At 39.9% G+C, this 18,470-nt stretch overlaps 1 protein-coding gene across 2 annotated transcripts in view; it reads left to right on the forward strand.

Moving 5' to 3' along the window:
- LOC122790821 (disabled homolog 2-interacting protein-like) overlaps positions 1-18,470 on the forward strand; it is a 1,962,433-nt gene that overhangs the window by 590,049 nt on the left and 1,353,914 nt on the right. The gene's annotated exons all lie outside the window — the stretch shown is intronic.

The raw sequence follows: 18,470 nt of genomic DNA on the forward strand, positions 1-18,470 counted from the left end.
TCATCACAGTGCATATTGCAAAGCCTGGGACAGGGCCACAGAAATATACACAATGACTGTAAGCTTGTTGAAATCTAGCTGATACTTACACTATGAGACAAAATGGGTGAAGGCGTGAAGATGAGATGAAGACTATACTACTCACTGCAAGCATTTGGATGTGACTATGGGTAGCAGGAAATCTGTGTGTGTGTGTGTGTGTGTGTGTGTGTGTGTGTGTGTGTGTGTGTGTCTACTCGTCTCTACAAAGCACAAACAAGGAATGGCAGCATCTTCCACTAATAGATTGTTCAGTTATGCACAAAGGTCTCTGCCAGTGAACATTGCTGGGCTTTCTTTACAACACTGTGTATCTAATATTCTTTCAGCAGGTGCATGCTTCATGTAGATGTCTATTTTGGTTTAACTGACTGCATTTACTATTTAATATCTGGTATTAATCTGTGGTACTGCTTCACAAAGAGGAGCAGGGAAAAGTGCATGGAGCTACAGGCTGCAGCCTGTTACCCTAACAGAATGACAGGACCGCTTCATTGAAAAAATGCTAGGGGAAAGGCTTGTTACTTTCCTAGAGGATTACTGTATCTTGGACAGGAAATTCATGGCCAGAGAGAGATGCCAGTTGAACGTGATCCAGTTTATGACTGGCTTAGAGAACACCTTAAAAGGCAATTACCAGTAAATGTATCCTTTCTGGACTTCACCAAAGTCTGTGAATCTGCCCTGCACAGATGGCTGCACGAAAAACTGCTGGAGTTGAATTGGACTAAGAGAGGTGAAGAGCACTTCAAAATGGTTGAACATTGGAGGGTAGGATACAATTGCACATTTTCTAAACTGCTTTTAAGGGTAACTTACATAGTATGGCATGTATGCCTTCTGCACTATGTAAGTATCCTAAATGAGCAGCACACCATGCCTTTGTTGGACCTCATTAGCATAGGCCCTCCCCTCTGACTATTGCATTGAAATATAACACCAAAACTGTCACTGGCCATTAGCACATAGCTGTGTTATAAAGCCCCCTGTTGCCAATGAATTGGGCAAACTTGCCTAGTATGCAGGTTTTGCAGCTTTAGTTACTCTGCAGTGTGTGCATTCAGGAACGGCCCTAGGTCGACTGGTGCCCTAGGCAAAAGGGCTCCACGGCATCCCCCACCACACTACCTGGTGCCCCCATCCTGGTCTACCTACACCAAATAAATACTGGAAAAAGAGCCCCTGCTAGACCAGCGCCCTAGGCGGCCGTCTAGTTGGCCTATGCCTAAGGCCGGCTATATGTGCATGAACCTCAGCCATAATTTTAAAGCTGATTAAAAAATCAGAAGTTGTCAGAAACGCTTTTTTTGTTTTGCAGTGTGTGATTGTGAGAAAGCATTTTTAAAAGATATCAGGGAAGTGCATGCATGTTGTTCTGGTTTGCAATTTATAATAATGGGTAAGCAACATATGGAATTTTGCTGTAGATTTACCAATGAAATATATATATTTTCTTTCACAAGTGCTGTCAAAAGTGTTAACCAACAAGAGCCACAGACTGCCTGCAGGTTGTCGTAACTGGAAATACTTTTAGCTAGCATGTTGTTCATTAAAATTATACTGTTGTATAAATAAAAACATATTTATTTAATGACTGCTAAGACGCTGGCAAAGACTTGAGATAAACTGTAAATGATGTGGAGAAGTGCATCACAGCCATGCACAGTTTTTTTTAATCCCTTGCTGCGCCTGTAAATGACAAAAAGCCAGAGTGATGGAAGTCTTGATACCATTACAGTACATATGCCTGTAAGGTATTATCATTGTGCATGTTGTTTTTTTCTGTTACACTGTAGTTGTAGATCACAGTAAGAGCAGTAAGTCTGCCAAAGTGACTACTCATTATGTCTTTGTGGACCACATGCATTTGATGCTGAAGATAGTTATCCACTCCATAACTAATGTCACTGAGCAGTAGTTCAGTACTAGCCACTGGAGCTGCAGCAGTTCAGTGACCATGGTAAAACAACATACTGACAGTCCCATTGGTTGAATATGTTTTTTGCGGAGGGTATTAGCAAACCTTGATGTTGATAAGAAAGTGACTCAACATAATAAATCCTCAGCAGAGGGAAAATTGAGACCCTAAAAATAGTCATTGCTCATATAAAAGCATTTGGGCACATTTCCACATTTTTACCTTATTCTTACCAGAGCATTATATGTTTAGAACTCAAATAGCTTTTTTCCTTTACACTTACTACATTTTTTAAGATATGACATTTATGTCATTATTAAGAGTTAATATAAAAAGAAATTGCAAAAGTGATACTGTGAAGTTGCTTATCTATTTTTTATGTATGTAAGCTTCTGGGTAGTGTATAAAACGAGGCATTGGTTTGCCCATTTTAAACTTGTGGTTGATGAAAACTAGCTAAATAAATAAGATGAACTTATGTGGTATCCTTTTCTACTCTTATTAATCAGCATGTTCAGAAATGACACCACTACTACGTTGTTCCTAGTATGCTGTCAGAAGAAAACAAGTGGACACTGAGGTAATTATGGTTTCTAGAAATGCACTGATGTGAGAGAGAGAGAGGTAGGCAGTATATTGACAAAATGTGATTAAATGCAGTGACTTACTCTGCTAGCTGAATAGTTGTAGTTTTCACAGTTTGGAGCAGGTAAAGCTTGTGCATATTAATTTGGTGGACTATTAGGATAATTGCTAAAAATGTTTAGCATCTCAGAAGAAACCCCTGACTCTGTGGAGTAAAAGGATGAAGCCCAGACTGTGACCAGAGCTATGCATTTTCGATTAGCTTTATGGGCACTGGATGGGTCATGCTGGGTAGATGGGACTGAGACGCTGATATCGGCTTGGCTATTGGGGAAGGGGTGTGGCTGTGGCTTCCCTTTTGGATATCACCTAGTGGGAGCAGAGGATTTGACATTCATAGGTGTTTACTAGGCCAACAGCCACAAGCGCCTTTTTAAGCCTAGCCCTGCATCCCAAAAGTGAGTTATGATGGACAAACTGCATTAAGCCAAATGTCAGTTCTGTTCTGGAACATTCCAGCAGAGGCAGAACATGAGAAGTCAGGTTCCTGTGAGTACATAACCCTCTACACAGCTATTAAATGAAAAATTCCCGTCCATTCTCTAAATACTAATTAAGCTTTACTGGACTTCGCAGAGTTGGGGAAGGACTTGTTCAACATACTATGATCCACAATAGTAAAATCTCCCCAGAAAGCACCTAGAGGCTCTCCCTATTTAATACCAACAAGTTACTGAAAAAAAATTGCAAAATACATATGATTATATGCATCTGGGATATACTTTCAAGAAAATATCGAAAAACCTAGGATTACCTATCTACATTGGAGTCATACAGAATAGCTAAAACATATCTGGCCAGTGGTATGTCTACCTTGGCTGCAATCAGCAGCCATCCCAAATGCTGATGAATTAGAATAGTTACCCCTCTGTTGGAAGACGAACACAATCTTAATTTTAAATTTCTAACCACAATCTCTCTATGCATCTTCAGACACTCACCACCACCTACAGCTGCTGTCAGTAAATAATGTTAGCAAAAAGAAGGTATTAAAAGAAGGGAAGAGTCACCTGGTGGCTGCTCCTGGGGCAAGCTGTTAGGAAGTGCAGTCAGCATGCATTCATGTGTAATAGCCTGTCAAACACATGCTGCTGGTAGTGTGCACGGTTGCTGAGCAGGCAGCACCATGTGGAGCTCCAGCGAGCTGCTGTGAGATCGCTGTATGGAGAAGGTTAACCCACTTGCTGGGACCTATGGCTACCCCCCTCCGTACCACTCATCTTTTGCTATAGAAAAACAAATAGGCTGATCATTCTTCCAAGGCAGGAATGAATGAGTTGTGTAGCTGTACTCCAGCTGTGTGATACTAGGTCCTTGCCCCTGGTGCAACAAATGGAACAATCAGATGAAGAAGGTAATGGAGCTATCAGGCAGGTCCCATGAAGACAAGGAATGGTGGTGGTGATGGGGGGACATAACTGATACTTCTAGCAACCAATTGATTTGTTTGTCCAGAAGGGCTCCAAGCAAAACATCAGTGTATCATTGGTTAGCAGCAATAGATTTAAGTGTAAAATTATAATTGTATGTCAGAATATATGCTAGAGTCACAGCAATGAAAATATGTAGTAAGAAGCTAGGATGGGTGGCATAGCCAAGATGGCTAACTGAGAGCAGCAACTGCTGAAAGCTCTGTGACTGAAAATGTTTCTCTGACAGAAAATATAATCAAAAATTAAAGTTTGGAAATACTTGTTAGTCAACTTTATTCACTAATAGACAAAGAAAAGATTCATATCTTCAAGTTCTTCAAAAGCTGTAATTTTCCCATCGTAATTTCACCTGCTTGGTTAGGAGAGAAGAGATTTCAATATGCAACATTCAAGAAATGATACTCAGGATTCTTATGTTAAAAAGAAATATAGTCACTAATATACAATGACCCCCCCAATGATATTCCAGAACGTGCACGCTGATTGGCCAGCGTGCCCGTTGTAAATCCCACATTATACAATGATCCCCCATTAATATTCACAAACGTGCACACTGATTGATCAGCATGCACATTGTAAATCAGAGTTATAGTAATGGAAAAAGGTCCGGTCGCCCGGACTTTTTCCATTACTATAATTTTTCTTTTACAGCAACGGAGAACGCAAGATCTCCGTTGCTTCACATTGTCTCGTTATGTTAAACGAGTTTAACATAGCAAGACAGTTTGTAAAAAACAACAAAGATCTTGCTTTCTCCATTGCTTTTTTCAAAACTGTCTCGCTGTGTTAAATGGGTTTAACATAGTGAGACAGCTTAAAAAAAGCAACAGAGATTCTCCCTTGCTTTTTTAAAGCTGTCTCGCTATGTTAAACCCATTTACCATAGGAAAATAGTATTTAAAAAGCAACGGAAATCTTGCTTTCTCTGTTGCTTTTGCCCACAGCTCTGATGTACTGCGTAGGCATACACATGCGCAGTACATCAGAACTGCCCCAGAATACCAGACAGCTGCGGAAGGGCAGCAAGGAGGCATTATACAATGCCATTATTTAAGAAAAGTAATTATTTTTTTTCTTAAATAATGTCATTAGATAGCAATAACCCACTTCTGGGTGTGGGTAATGCTGGATTTACCCACGGTTGGCTTTGTTTGGCCACTCGGGCTTTGCCCTCGTGACCAAACCACACCAACCGTGGGTAAATCCAGCATTACCCACACCCAGGCATGGGTTATTGCTATAATATACCAGCGGAAAAAGGTCCTGTCGCCCGAACATTTTTCCATTGGTATAAAGTGTCCAAAACTTTTTTTTTTTAATTTAAAAAAAAAAAAAAAAACCCCAGAACAACATAGATTTTCTTTTCTCCATTGCTTCCAATTCAAAGCATTGATGTACTGGGTATGTGTGGGAACGCATGTCCCATACGCATGCACAGTACATCAACATAAAGAAGCAGTATACCACCACCGGCGGAAGAATAGTAATGCACCGTTATACAAAGACATTATTTAAGAAAAGTAAGTATTTTTTTTCTTAAATAATGTCATTGTATAATAGCAATAACCAACTCTGTGGTTGTGGTATATTGAAGATTTACCCATGGCTGGCTTTATTTAATCACTTGGGCTTCGCTCTCGTGCTTAAACCACACCAACCATGTGTAAATCTTCAATGTTAAGTTGTTAAATCTCGCCATTTATTCTCACTGATGGGTTTGGAGCCGATCCTCGGCTCTGACATGGCCTATAGCAAAAGTGCAAGCTTTGCCAGTAGCTCGAGACCAAGCCCCTTATCCCACGATGCACTGCTGGAATTACCTCAAATCTAGTTTGCCGCGGCAAGAGAGATCTCGGTGATCCAGTCAGCTCGGACCATATTTTGCTTAAATTGCAAGTTTAAAAATTTCTTTCTCCTTCTTTTTGATATATATTATTCTCTATCTAGTGTGTGTGTGCGTGTGTGTTTCACGTTAAAATACTGTAGTTATACGTAGGTTAGATTGTAGTAGGTAGTGCCCTGTGTTGGCTTAGTTTCTTAGAGTGTTGGGCCTTTTGTTAGCCCTATTTAGATTAACAAATTTCTTCTTGTTATTAGTACTTTTTTAGTGTGGGTCTAGTTAGCCCTGTATTTAACCTCTACAAGTTAATTCTGTGGTGTGCCTGTTTCAAACTTTGAACATGTCGCATGAGAGGGAAAAATCTCATCCCAAATCGGTGTTTAAGAAATGTCCAGATTGTGGACAGAAAATGTCCATCACTGACGTGTCGTGGCATGTCCAATGTGTTTACTGTCTGGGGGCTAAACACCTCCAAGACTCTTGCAGTATTTGCCGCTCTTTTTTCCTCTAGGGTACTCTTAGAAAGAAGGAGAAAACTTATTGATAGGGGGTTGCTGCAGCATACTTTCTCTGAGGCGTTGGGTAGCCAGGAAGGTGCTAGCACTTCTTCAAAATCATCTAAATCTTCTGGAGATTCTAAAGTTACTAAGAAGGCAAAAAGAATAGAGGGTACAGGGTCATCGGTTCCACAGTCCTCGGAACCGAGTGTCCCTTTGGTTCGGAGCCAGTTCCCAGTCTTGGAGCCAGTCTCTGAGGTTCCCTCATCTCCTCTGCTCCAGTCAACACCTTCGGTGCATTCCCCGAAGTCTTTGGTCAGCCTCTCAGATATGGATATGGATCGGCTAGTGCAGAAGCTTCTACGGGCACCAGGACTTGCTAAATTGTTGTTGGTCCCGACACTTTTGTTGGAGCCGAAGTCCATTGAACCAGACTTGACTACTCCTCCTCCAAGCCGTACTGGACTCTCGGAGCCCGATCCGATAGTTGTCGAACCTCGGGGCTTCGGCTTGGATGAGCTCGGCTCCTACCTCGGGCTCGGAGCTCATGGATTCTGTGTGGGAGGATTGGACGGTCCCTCTGGATCTGTCTACCCCTTCTTGTCGGAGCCATGGTGCTTTCAACGCCATGAGGAGAGTCCTGTCTCTTAAGACATCATCGGTATCAGTTCAGGCTTCCTTCTCCCCTCAAGCACCTGTGTCCGCTTCTACATCTACTGGTCCCCCTAAGCATAGAGACCCTGAGCCTCAAGTAGCCCCACAGGGCACCCCCTGTTCTTCCGAAGCCTCCCCAGATCTCCCTACTGAGGAGGTACCCAGGAAGAGGCTGTGCAAGAGGAGGCACTTGGGCTCCCCACAGGAGTCTTTGACATCCGACACTGACTTGGATGAGTCAGAAGGGTCCCCTTGATCCCCCTTTGAGGATATCTCCTTTGCGGAGATATTAGAGATCCTGAGTCAGAGGGGCGATTGGCAGTCCAAAACCCCTACTGAGGACGAGTCAGTGCTCTTGAAGGCTTTGGGTTTCAACCTTCCACTTCTTGGGTGTCTCTGCGTTACGATGAGCTTATGGAGCTGATCTCTCGTAAGGTGTGGGAGTAACCGGACGTCATGGAACCTGTTCCTCGGAAGCTGAATAAGTTCATCTCTGCCCCAGTGGACAAAGCCTTTTTGACCAAAGGAGTGCCTGTTGATGCCATGGTGGTAGCTGCAGCCACCAAAACGGAAGTGTCTGAAACATCCGTATCTATCCATCCTCCTAACAGAGATTCTAGGATCATGGATAGATATGGGAAACGCATGTTTAGTTCAACGACTTTTTCTCTGCGATCGCTGAACTATTTAACCCATTTCACGAGACTACAAAGAGATCTCCTGAAAGAGCTAGGAGATACTCTCCAGGGGTTGCCGACAAAGTCAACACACAGCTTGCTATCCTAAACTCAGTTGTAAACTCGTCCATGCGTCTCATATCTTATGCAGCTGATGGTTCGAGTAGAGCCGCTAGTTCAGGCATTGCTCTGCGGAGACAAGCCTGGATATGTCTCTGTTCCTTTGCGGAGCCCTTTAAGTCTTCCTTTATCAACACCCCATTTGGTGGCTCATCACTGTTTGGGCCTAAAGTAAAGGAAACTTTAACCAGGTGTGAGCAGGAAGGCAAGACCCTGTCTGCTGTTGGAGTCCATTTTTCTACCCCTACTCGGCCCTATCCCAAGGGCGCTAAGGGCAGAAAAATGTGGTTCCAAAAAGCACAGGGAGCCTTTCAGGACACATGTGGAGAAACCCCCCCTCTAGAGGCAGAGGAGGCGGTTATAACAGAAGGCACCGCCCGTGCGGCAGAGGGGGTCTGCAGCAACAGTGTGACAGAGGCCAGTTCTCTGGTCAGCCCTACCAGCACTCCTGAAAGGAGGCCCAGCTGTCCGGCTCTGGAGGCAGTCGGGGGTCGCTTATCTTTGTACCCAGAAGCCTGGCTAAACATAACGTCAGATACATGGGTACAAAGCATCATTTCCAGAGGATATTTCATACCGTTCTCTTCCCCTTCCACTCCTGTAAACAGAATCCCAGATGTTCCACCCATTCTCAGGGAACAGTTGACTTGGAGGCTAGTATCATCCTGGTTATTCAGTACTTCTTCTTCCCCTTTGGGAAGTGCTTCCTTGTAGGAAAAAAAAAAAAAAAAAGGTATATATACTTGCAGCAAACAAGATCTGAGGTAATTCCAGCAGTGCATTGTGGGATAAGGGGCTTGGTCTCAAGCTACTGGCAAACCTTGAGCTTTTGCTATAGGCCATGTCAGAGCCGAGGACCGGCTCCGAACCCATCAGTGAGAATAAAGGCGAGATAAACAACTCACATGGAACGTTATGGTGAGTACGTAACTTATTTGTATCCCACACCATGTCATCGGTTATTGCTTAACTATCTAGTATGCATGATGTATTACTTAAAATGGGCAAACTTGATACCAAACTAGAAAGTTTCAAAGAAGGGACCAGAAAGAAGATGGAACATTTGGAAATTCTTCTGAAACAGTGAAGTATACAAATCATCAGTATGGAAGAAACTTTAAATGATCATGAAAGAAGAATAACTAGAGGTGCGTCTCAGACTGAATTTTTTTTAAAACAAAATAACTGGCTCACAGAAAAACGGGAAGATTTAGAAAACAGACCAAGACAAAATAACATTAAAATTTATGGTATACCTGAAAACTATGAGGGAGGCAATATAATAAACTTCTTAACAACCTGGCTACATAAAACGTTAAATCTACCTGAAACTTTTTCTTTTAGAATTGAAAGGGCACATAGATCACTGAGAGACCTTCGAAGAAGTAAGAATCTGGTAAAATTGATTCCGATACAGTATAACTAAATTAATGCTATATCAAATTCTAGGTGACTAGATACCATTGCTAAACTTGTACTTGGTTCTTAGAATTAAGGGCAGATGCTAATTTAACTATTTAAAATTTCATGTATTTTACATTCTATAGTACAGACAGCTTTACCTATTTTGCATAGATATTGCATTTTTTATGAATTAGATTATACTGTACTTCTTATGGTTTGTTGATTGTGATGTGTTCAAAAATAGTCCCTAAATTGTAAAGTGCACAACAAATATTTTAATTTAGTACTATAAATTGATTCAGCAGTGCTAATGTTGTCCCAGCCTGTCTGTCTGTCAATTTTAATGTGTGAATCTGTTTCTTGCACTAATAGGATCATTAAAATGCTAATACTAACAAGTCAAGGATGTGAAAGATAGTGTAAGTAAACAGTTTGTGGTTCTGATTGATGTGAATACAGAATATAGTGAAATCTTGTTTTTTACCCCTTTAAAAGGATTTTGCTTCTTGCTAAAGTAGAAATTAGAAATGAGTATACCAAAGATCCAGGTTCAGTAAAGACCAAAAAAAAAAAAAAAAAAAAAAGAATTAATATTGTTCTCCTTTGAGTATCCAGTTGCATTTATGCTGAGTGTCTTCAAAGGAATAGCAGCAAAGCAGCAAGCTTTCAAAATTCCTTGTAAAATTATGTAACAGTTCCATTCATTTATTTAAATTTATCGTTAGCCAGCATCCTAGCATGTTCTGGTATTTTAGTCAGTATTCATAATATTTTGATTGTCCATTAAGAAGCATGGTTATTTTTGGATGGTTCTGCTGAGATTTCATGTGCGTAATTTTCTGAAAATATTCTGAACTGGTTGGAATACACCAAAGAGAAGAAGGATAAAGATAAACCTCAGAGGAATATCTGATGCTTGCATTCAGTATATGGTATCTGTAGCACAGTTTTCTGCTGCTATCTTTTCTAATAAAATGTATTTTAAATTATTTGGAGGATTACCAACATAAAAAAATCATGTGTCTTAATTTCCCATTTGATATAGCATATTATTTTTGGCAACAATTGCTAGAAAGATTAATATTATCAAACTGAAAATAAAAATCTATTACATATTTATTTACTTAACATAAAAGGTGTGCTGGCTACAGATGGCCATTGTCAGATGTGGCTAGTCAAAAAAAAAACTGTCCAAAAGGACAGTAAAATACAGTAAAATGGTGCCAGGTAAATTGATGTGAAACATGTTCAAAAGTACAAGCCATAATTCTCAGAGATTCACTGCTTGCCAGAGCAAGGCATATTGGTAATACACTGCATATTGGTGATTCACTGCAGTGTAAAATAGACAAGAATATCTGAATGGCAATAAACTGCATGTCTGAGCAGGTAGCTGTGCTCTACTCTAGAAAGCAGAGTCATACGAAAAAGACATAAACCAAGCATCTTGGAGAAGAGCTGTGTCGCAGCCTTGCAGTAAGTAGTGAGAAACTCACAGGATTAAATGGCATCAGGATGCATGAGTTGGCACATGCTGGAAAAGGCTTTCAGCGAGTGACATACAGTAAGTATTTACAGTACAGTGTAAACTCTAGCTGTCTGGTGTATCACCATTATGCTGTGCAAGCCTTGCTATGGCATCAGAGGATCTGTGCGAATCTCAACTTGTTTGTGGGTATGCACCTCTGTTGCTATATTCCCCAGTTTCTATACAGAAGGGAATCGTAAAGGAAAGACAATAGGTACCACATTTTCTATGTATGTGGCAAAAGAAGGGATGATGGAAAGGATGATAGGGAAACGGGAGGAAAGGTTGGAAAGGGTAATAGTGGCAGCATTAAAAAAAACATAAACCAGTGCAGAAAAACAGTGATGGGTATATGCATACTAGGAGGGATAGACAGACAGAAGGTGGACAAATGGTAATGGACCATTGTAGGCAATGCACAAGGAGTGGGATGGAAATATACCTGACTGGGAATAGACTGGGATATGTGTAGCATGCTGTTGTTCCAAAGGGACAGGCAATGGCCTCCATCGCCCTTGGAAGTTACAAGAGGATGCAGCTGGGTTGGGTTGCGTGGCTAGGTTTATAAAGGCTTTGGTGGTCATTAGCCTAGTAAATACCTATGAACCTATAACCAGCTCATTGGGATGTCAGTATAACCTATTCAGTGGTTGAGAAAAGTAAGGGTGCTTAGTGGCAGGGTCCATACCCTTATCTGGTGAACTGATGGCAGAGGCCTGCTAGTCAAGGGCATCTGCCATGTACTGAAGAAGGAGCATATAATACCTACCCTGTGTGACATTGCACTGTGAATCTTCTCTTACCCCACTTGCCATACTAAAGGCTAGGCTACAACAGGTGACTCAGCTATGCTGCCTGCCTAGAAGAGGCTAGAACAACCCCTCCATACCCCCACATTGTGTAGTCATAACTCTCTCACCCATCATGGTCGCAGGTGAAAGACTTGGGGCAACTGATGCATCTGTGGCATCATCATAGCCTGTAGCAGAAAGAGAAAATGTTTAGGATAATGTAAATGAGTATGTTCTACAGATGGCATAATGCATATAGCACAAGTGAGTATGTAGTACTCTCTAAATAACGTCAAGGAGGCAGCACCACAGCAGATAAACAAACAAGAGAGAAGTGTAATTAATCCACACATCCAAAACAGCTTAGACCCTTAGTAGAAGGGATAACTACTGTGGTTAGAGATACACAACAGTTTTTGGAGACCTATGCTGAATATATTTTTTCGAGTGAGGCAACTGGAAATAATTTACTAGTGACGCTTGATGATGTTTCACAATTTACGTCCATACCTAATAATAGAGGGATGGATTATGTGAGGTTGTTATTAATAGAGGAAGGGGTCTCTTAGGGACCTTATTATGAGATATATGTTGCTGCTAGACATTTTGTTTTGAATAATAATATATTCATGTGTGATGAAAGGTACTTTCTACAAACTAAAGGGGTAGCGATGAGCTCCCCTTGTGCCAATTTATATGCCAACGTAGTGTTGGCATATTGGGAAAGGACATACGTGATGAATACTACAGAGTTTAGTGAGCATATTGGATATTATCGACGATTTGTGGATGATGTTTTCCTAGCATGGAAAGGCACCAGTAAACAGCTAGAAGAATTTGTTCAATATATAAATGGAACGACTCATTTCTTATCATTTGAATGCGATAGTTCTTATACTAAGCTGCAATTTCTTGATGTACAGTTAACTAAGGATGGAGAGGGCATGCACACTGACATGTTTAGGAAACAGTGTTGGAGGAATAGCGTACTGTATCGCACTAGTATGCATCCGGCCCATGTGTATTCTAACATAATGAAGGGCCAGGTACTTAGGGCATCCAGACTCACCTGTCATGATAAGTCTTATCTTGAAACATGCAAGACATTGACAGATAATTTTAAGCAACGAGGCTATAAAGTGGATGAAATAGAGAAAGTTAACAATCAATTACAAAGAAAGAGGAAGGGGAGACCCTATTTTAAAAGAAATGGTGGTGCAGAAATTAATAGACTTGATAGTGAAGATTTGGGTTCAAGAAATAATATAGGGCTTAGAGTAACAATTCCTTTCACAAATAAAAATGCCAAGGTGAAAGAGATAATAGATAAAAACTGCAAGTTACTATGTGTAGATGACAATATTTCAATGATAGTGGGAACTAGACCCAGATACACTTATAAGAACACAAAGTCCTTAAAAAGACTGCTTTGCTATGAGCAATATAGAGTCCATAATGTGTTACACTCGGATAGGCAGGGAACTTTTGCCTGCAGAGGCTGTAACCAATGCCCTTATATGGCAGGTGACAATAGGTTTGTTCACCCTGATACTGGGCAAGAGTATTTCTTTAAGCAATATGCTGATTGCAAGACGAGGGACCTAGTGTACCTGGCACAATGCCAAGTATGTAAATAATTTTATGTAAGTAAAACTAATAGGACCCTGAGGGAAAGGGTAAAAGCATATATATACAGTTAACAAAAAGGATGATAAGAATGCTCTGGCAAAGCATGTACTGACATATGGGACGATGCATAAGTTTAAGTTTAGAGTGATAGAATTAATTAGAACAACAGGAAGAATAGGTCATATCAAGAATTACACGGAGGGTCGAGAACAAGTGGATCATACGCCTACAAGCTCATAGAATGAGCGGTTTGAATGATAGGACAACATTAAAACTCTTTCTTCTGGCTAGACCTTATGCGCACTAGACGTTGCATCAGCTTAGGTTTTTTGTGAAGGGATTACTAACAAGAGTCATATAAGTTATTTATTTTTATGATATTTTTATATTATGAATTTAAAGATGGGGTGGTTTATTATACCATCTTACATAAACTATATTTGTTTGATTAAGTAGTTTTATAAAGTGTCCATTCACAATTTAGAAGTTTAATTTCACAAGAATATTTTTAACCTTTGTATATGAGGCTTATGTATGTGTGATGTCACAATTGATTCTTCAGTGTAATTGGTGTTCTGCATATGAACTTAGTATTTATTGATGTCAGTTAAGACAGGGCATTTGAAAGTCTGATGAAACGTTTTGATAACGTGATAGCGCTTACTGTATCACTGTTTGTGTGGATTAATTAAACTTCTCTCTTGTTTGTTTATCTGCTTGTGGTGCTGCCTCCTTGATGTTTTTTTAGAGAATAGTGCATTTTTGGCTCGAAGGGGCACTTCATCCAGGACGGTTGTGTGTTTTGTTACTGAGTATATAGTACACCGATTAACCATCCTGTGTCAAAAATCTCAGCTGCTTCCTCCAGCAGGAAACACAGTTGACCTGTTGCTGTTTCCATACTGAAAACAAAAAGACAGGATAGCCATCACACACAGGTGGAGATCAGATACAGATGCCTGTGCATAACTACACTCACACATGCACCTGCATGATAGCAGAAGCCTGGAAATGTGTCCGCAGCCCCAAAAGTGTGCGTCTGAGAATGGGAGCTTGGAAGTTTACCAGCAGCCTCATAATTAACTCATGGCCGCACATGTAAGTGGAAGATAACAGAATGCCATGGTGGACACAGTTTCACAACAGAACAGCCATGGATTACTTTATAGTATAAATTAGTGCCATGACATATAGACAGGCAACATGCACAGCACAGATACAGACAACCACAAATAAGCCCCCTTTGTCTTCCCTGATGTACCTTAGAGGAAATTATCTTTATTAAGAACATTGCTCTAAATGGCTGCAAAAATAAATACAAAAAACTAAATAAAAATAAAATTACAGTTTGAAAAACAGTATCGGTGCCAAATAATGTATCATTTGGATATGTAGGGAATTCTTGCAAATCCCAGTTTATCAGTGGAGTCATTGCTCGTTGTCATGTGCCTGCATTACTTACTGTTGTTAGGGATGTCAGTGATATCAGTGAGAACTTCATTCAGGATAAACTAAGTATTCACTTTATGAAATGAACCTACACAGGGTCCCAGCAGCTACTGCCTGAACTAGCTATGTGGGCAAAACAGCATGATCTTTCTATCCTTACCAATCAGACAACACTTTTTGTGAAGCACTAGCACAGGCAGACAGCACCATGAATACTGTCCTCAGTAAACAACATGATAACATGTTTTACATGTTAGAAACAAGAATTATGACTCTTTAGCAGTATAGTATGGTGTCGCTCAAAAGCATAATGAATTTACATGTGCAGGTAGCCTGCACAAGCCCACAGACATGGTACATTCGCTGTATGTAATGGAACCTATCAGCTCATTATGTCATTTGAGCTTCACCAGACTATAGCAATTCAAAGGCAAAGGCATATGTGGAACCTATTCCCATTTGACAATCACTGTTGGTACAGTTTGTATTTGTGCGTTTTTTCTATTTTGCCTGTGGTTCTGTGACTGTGGAGTTCGTATATCTAAGTAAGGGGGCATGGAGCAAACCCCTCCATATGGGGGTGCAAGTCCCCGCAGCAAAATACATTTGCTATAATGATGCTTCTTATGAAATTTGGTTCTATGAAATGTGTTTTCAATAAATTTGTTTCACTGATTTATGATTCAACAAACAAAAAGTGCAATGTTTTATATATATATATATATATATATATATATATATATATGGGTCTACATGAAAAAACTGTAAGACCACATTACCAAAGACAAAATGAATGCGAGGAAGGATTTTACAGGGTAAGTTATCAGGTGGCCAACAAAGGGAAATTGCACTTTTCCCCACTGTAGTGCGATCTCAGAGTTGGTATATTTAGTTAGGAGGTATCCGCGGGGGCCTAGCCTCCCACCTGGGAGGGTTTGAGGTAGTGAGGGTGTTTCGTTATTAGATGGTGGCCAAGCGGATACTTACCTGTGAAGTCTTTCAGCATTCTGGTCATTCGTGAAAGTGAAGTTTCAGTGATGTCGTCTCAGTCATTTCGTCTTTGGTAATGTGGTCTTTTGTTCTTTTTGAAGTTGACCTATATATATATATATATATATATATATATATATATATGTGTGTGTGTGTGTGTGTGTGTGTGTATATATATATATATATATATATATATATATATATATATATACACACACACACACACACACACACACACATGCAGCTTTGGCTGTGGAAGAAACCATAAAATGGCAAAACAGTCAAATAAATAACTAAAACAAGAAAATGACCCATACAGTCAGTTAAGACTTAGTAAAATAAAAAATTCAGTTAAATGAAATTTCAAATTTAAATCTGTATTTAAGCCAAATAAGTTAAGCTAAGTATATTTTCATATAAAAATATTTTCCTTAAGCTTCAACAAATCTTAAAAACATTTCCTGTCTTAGACGTAGTGAGACATTCTGCAATATAATGCCTTTTAAACTAATAACGTCATATTGCTTAGGGAAATTAAAATGAGATGCACCTGGACTTTCTTTTCTGTTGTTGTTGATTTGTTTGTCATGCTTCCTTTAGTGCAACCATATTCTTCCTAATAGTTCCCACTATATAAAAACAAGACTGCAAAAGAAAGTCAGGGCATAAATAAATGCATCTGTTTTGCAACTATGGCATTTTATCAGTGCTGAGTTTACACTATTAATTTTATTAAAACACCAGCATATATAAAGGCACAGATTGTAATTTCTACAGTCATAGGTTTCCCCGTGGTCATCTGGAAAGGAGCAAATAAAGGGTTTTGCCATAGAAGTACTAAAATGAATAAGCACCATGTCATCTATCCAGTGCTGTTGGTCATATCCGACTCCTGTAGTGTTCCCATGAATAGCCACTGCCATATTTATTATTTATTTATTTGACGTTTGTTGACTGGGTTAGTCCGACTGAGCCAAAGCCCTTTTTCAGTGGAGGCGTGGGGAGAAAACCTTGACAAGTTGTATACAGAATACCGAAATCTCAAGATTCAGTACAATATAAAAAGAATTACATAATGATGAAGTACATTATTTACACATCAGAGATTATATATAAACTTATAGCAATGAATCAAGTAGTACAGTCAGTGTAATTGAGGGTCAACTACACATTCATGGAATAATATACAAGGATAAGAGTTGTTGATATTTAGTTAACTTAGGTAGGTATAGATAAGTGAGAGTTGTATGTTTCAAGAGACAAGGAGTAGCCAAGAAGTTAATGTACAGCCAATGAGTAGACATACCAGGAAGAAAAAAAGGGGGTAGGTGAGGGAGAGGAGAAGAGTAAGGGGTGGACAGTCATGAAGGGTAGTTACAGTGACATATCGATGTACTGTTTAGAAAGTTTTTGGTAGCAGTCTTGAACTTTTGTGTGTGATTAATATTTCTAATATCCAGAGGAAATGTATTCCAAGTTTAAGCAGGGGAATAGCTTTATAGGTTTTGTCCTATTTTGCTTTAGGTTTATAGATTTGAAGGAGCTTTTGGTCAGAACTTAGGAGAGACCTTGGAGGGATGTAGAGAGACACAAGAGAGGCAATGCCATGACAGAAGGAGGGGAGATATAACATAGAATGTATGATCTGAAGCTGAGAGTAGCAGATGATGAAATTCTAACCATTTTAAACTTTTAAGAGCAAGACAGTGGTGAGAGTAGTAGGTTTGGTCTGCTGTGAAACTAGCAAAATTATTGCATGTGGTTTCTAATTGTGATAAGAAAGTGGACTAAAGATTAGTGAGCCATAGAATAGCTTTGGAAGAATGTATGCATGGGATAGGGAGATTTTAGCTTTGTTGGACAGAAAGGTTTTTGTTTCTATAAAGTAGTCCAAGTTTTTGGTGATTTTCTTGATGATGTTGAGGTCGTACACGTCAAATTTCAGTTGGTCATCAATGATGACCCCCCCAGAAGCTTGGTGTGAGATTCAACTGTGCTAGGTATATTATTAAGGGAAGAGACTGAGAAGGAAGATTTAAGATGGATTATAATTTGGGGAATAAAATACAGGAGTTTCATCTTTTTAGGATTTAGAATAATCTGATTCTTAGTGAGCCAATTCTCAATGGATAAGAAAGATTTTTATGTGATGGTGTTTAGGTCAGTGAGGGAATCAGCTATGGTGATGACTGTGTAGTCATCTGTATATTGCATGAGTGATGACTGAGGACAGGATGTACATAGTTGGTTGGTAAAGATGTTAAACAGTAATGGGCCAAGGATTGATCCTTGAGGTACACATATTGTGACAGGAAGGGCAGAAGATGTTGTGGAGACCCATTTAATGGACTGAAGCCGGTCATTGAGGTAACTGGCAGACCAGGAAATAGTTGAGGTGGATAGCTTTAGTTCAGAAAATTTGGCCAACAGCAGGGGGTGGGAGATGGTGTTGAATGCTTTTGAGAGATCAAGAAATAGGCTAGAGACGAGTTTGTTATTGTCTCTGGCCTGGGATATAGTTTTATGACGGAAATGAGGGCATGTAGATCATGTACTGTGTATCTGGAAAAGAATCAGGTAGCCAGGTCTTTTTTCTATATTACAAACACCCCACACACACGCACACCTGTGGACAGTTTGGAGTTGCCAGTCCATCTGCAGCATGATCTTTGGGAGGTCGGAAGAAAACAGATCATCCAGAGAAAAAAAGAAAAACACTTAAACAAAGACTACATATTCAGACTCTGCATAGAATGTACCCCAGACAAGATATGAACCATAGAAAATCTTGCTATGAGCTGACAAGATTTCTGACTGCACCACACTGCCATCGTTGTACCAGAATTTCCTTTTTTT

The sequence above is a fragment of the Protopterus annectens genome, chromosome 16.part0 (assembly GCF_019279795.1).
Source record: "Protopterus annectens isolate FY-2018-M chromosome 16.part0, PAN1.0, whole genome shotgun sequence".
Lineage (NCBI taxonomy): Eukaryota > Metazoa > Chordata > Ceratodontiformes > Protopteridae > Protopterus > Protopterus annectens.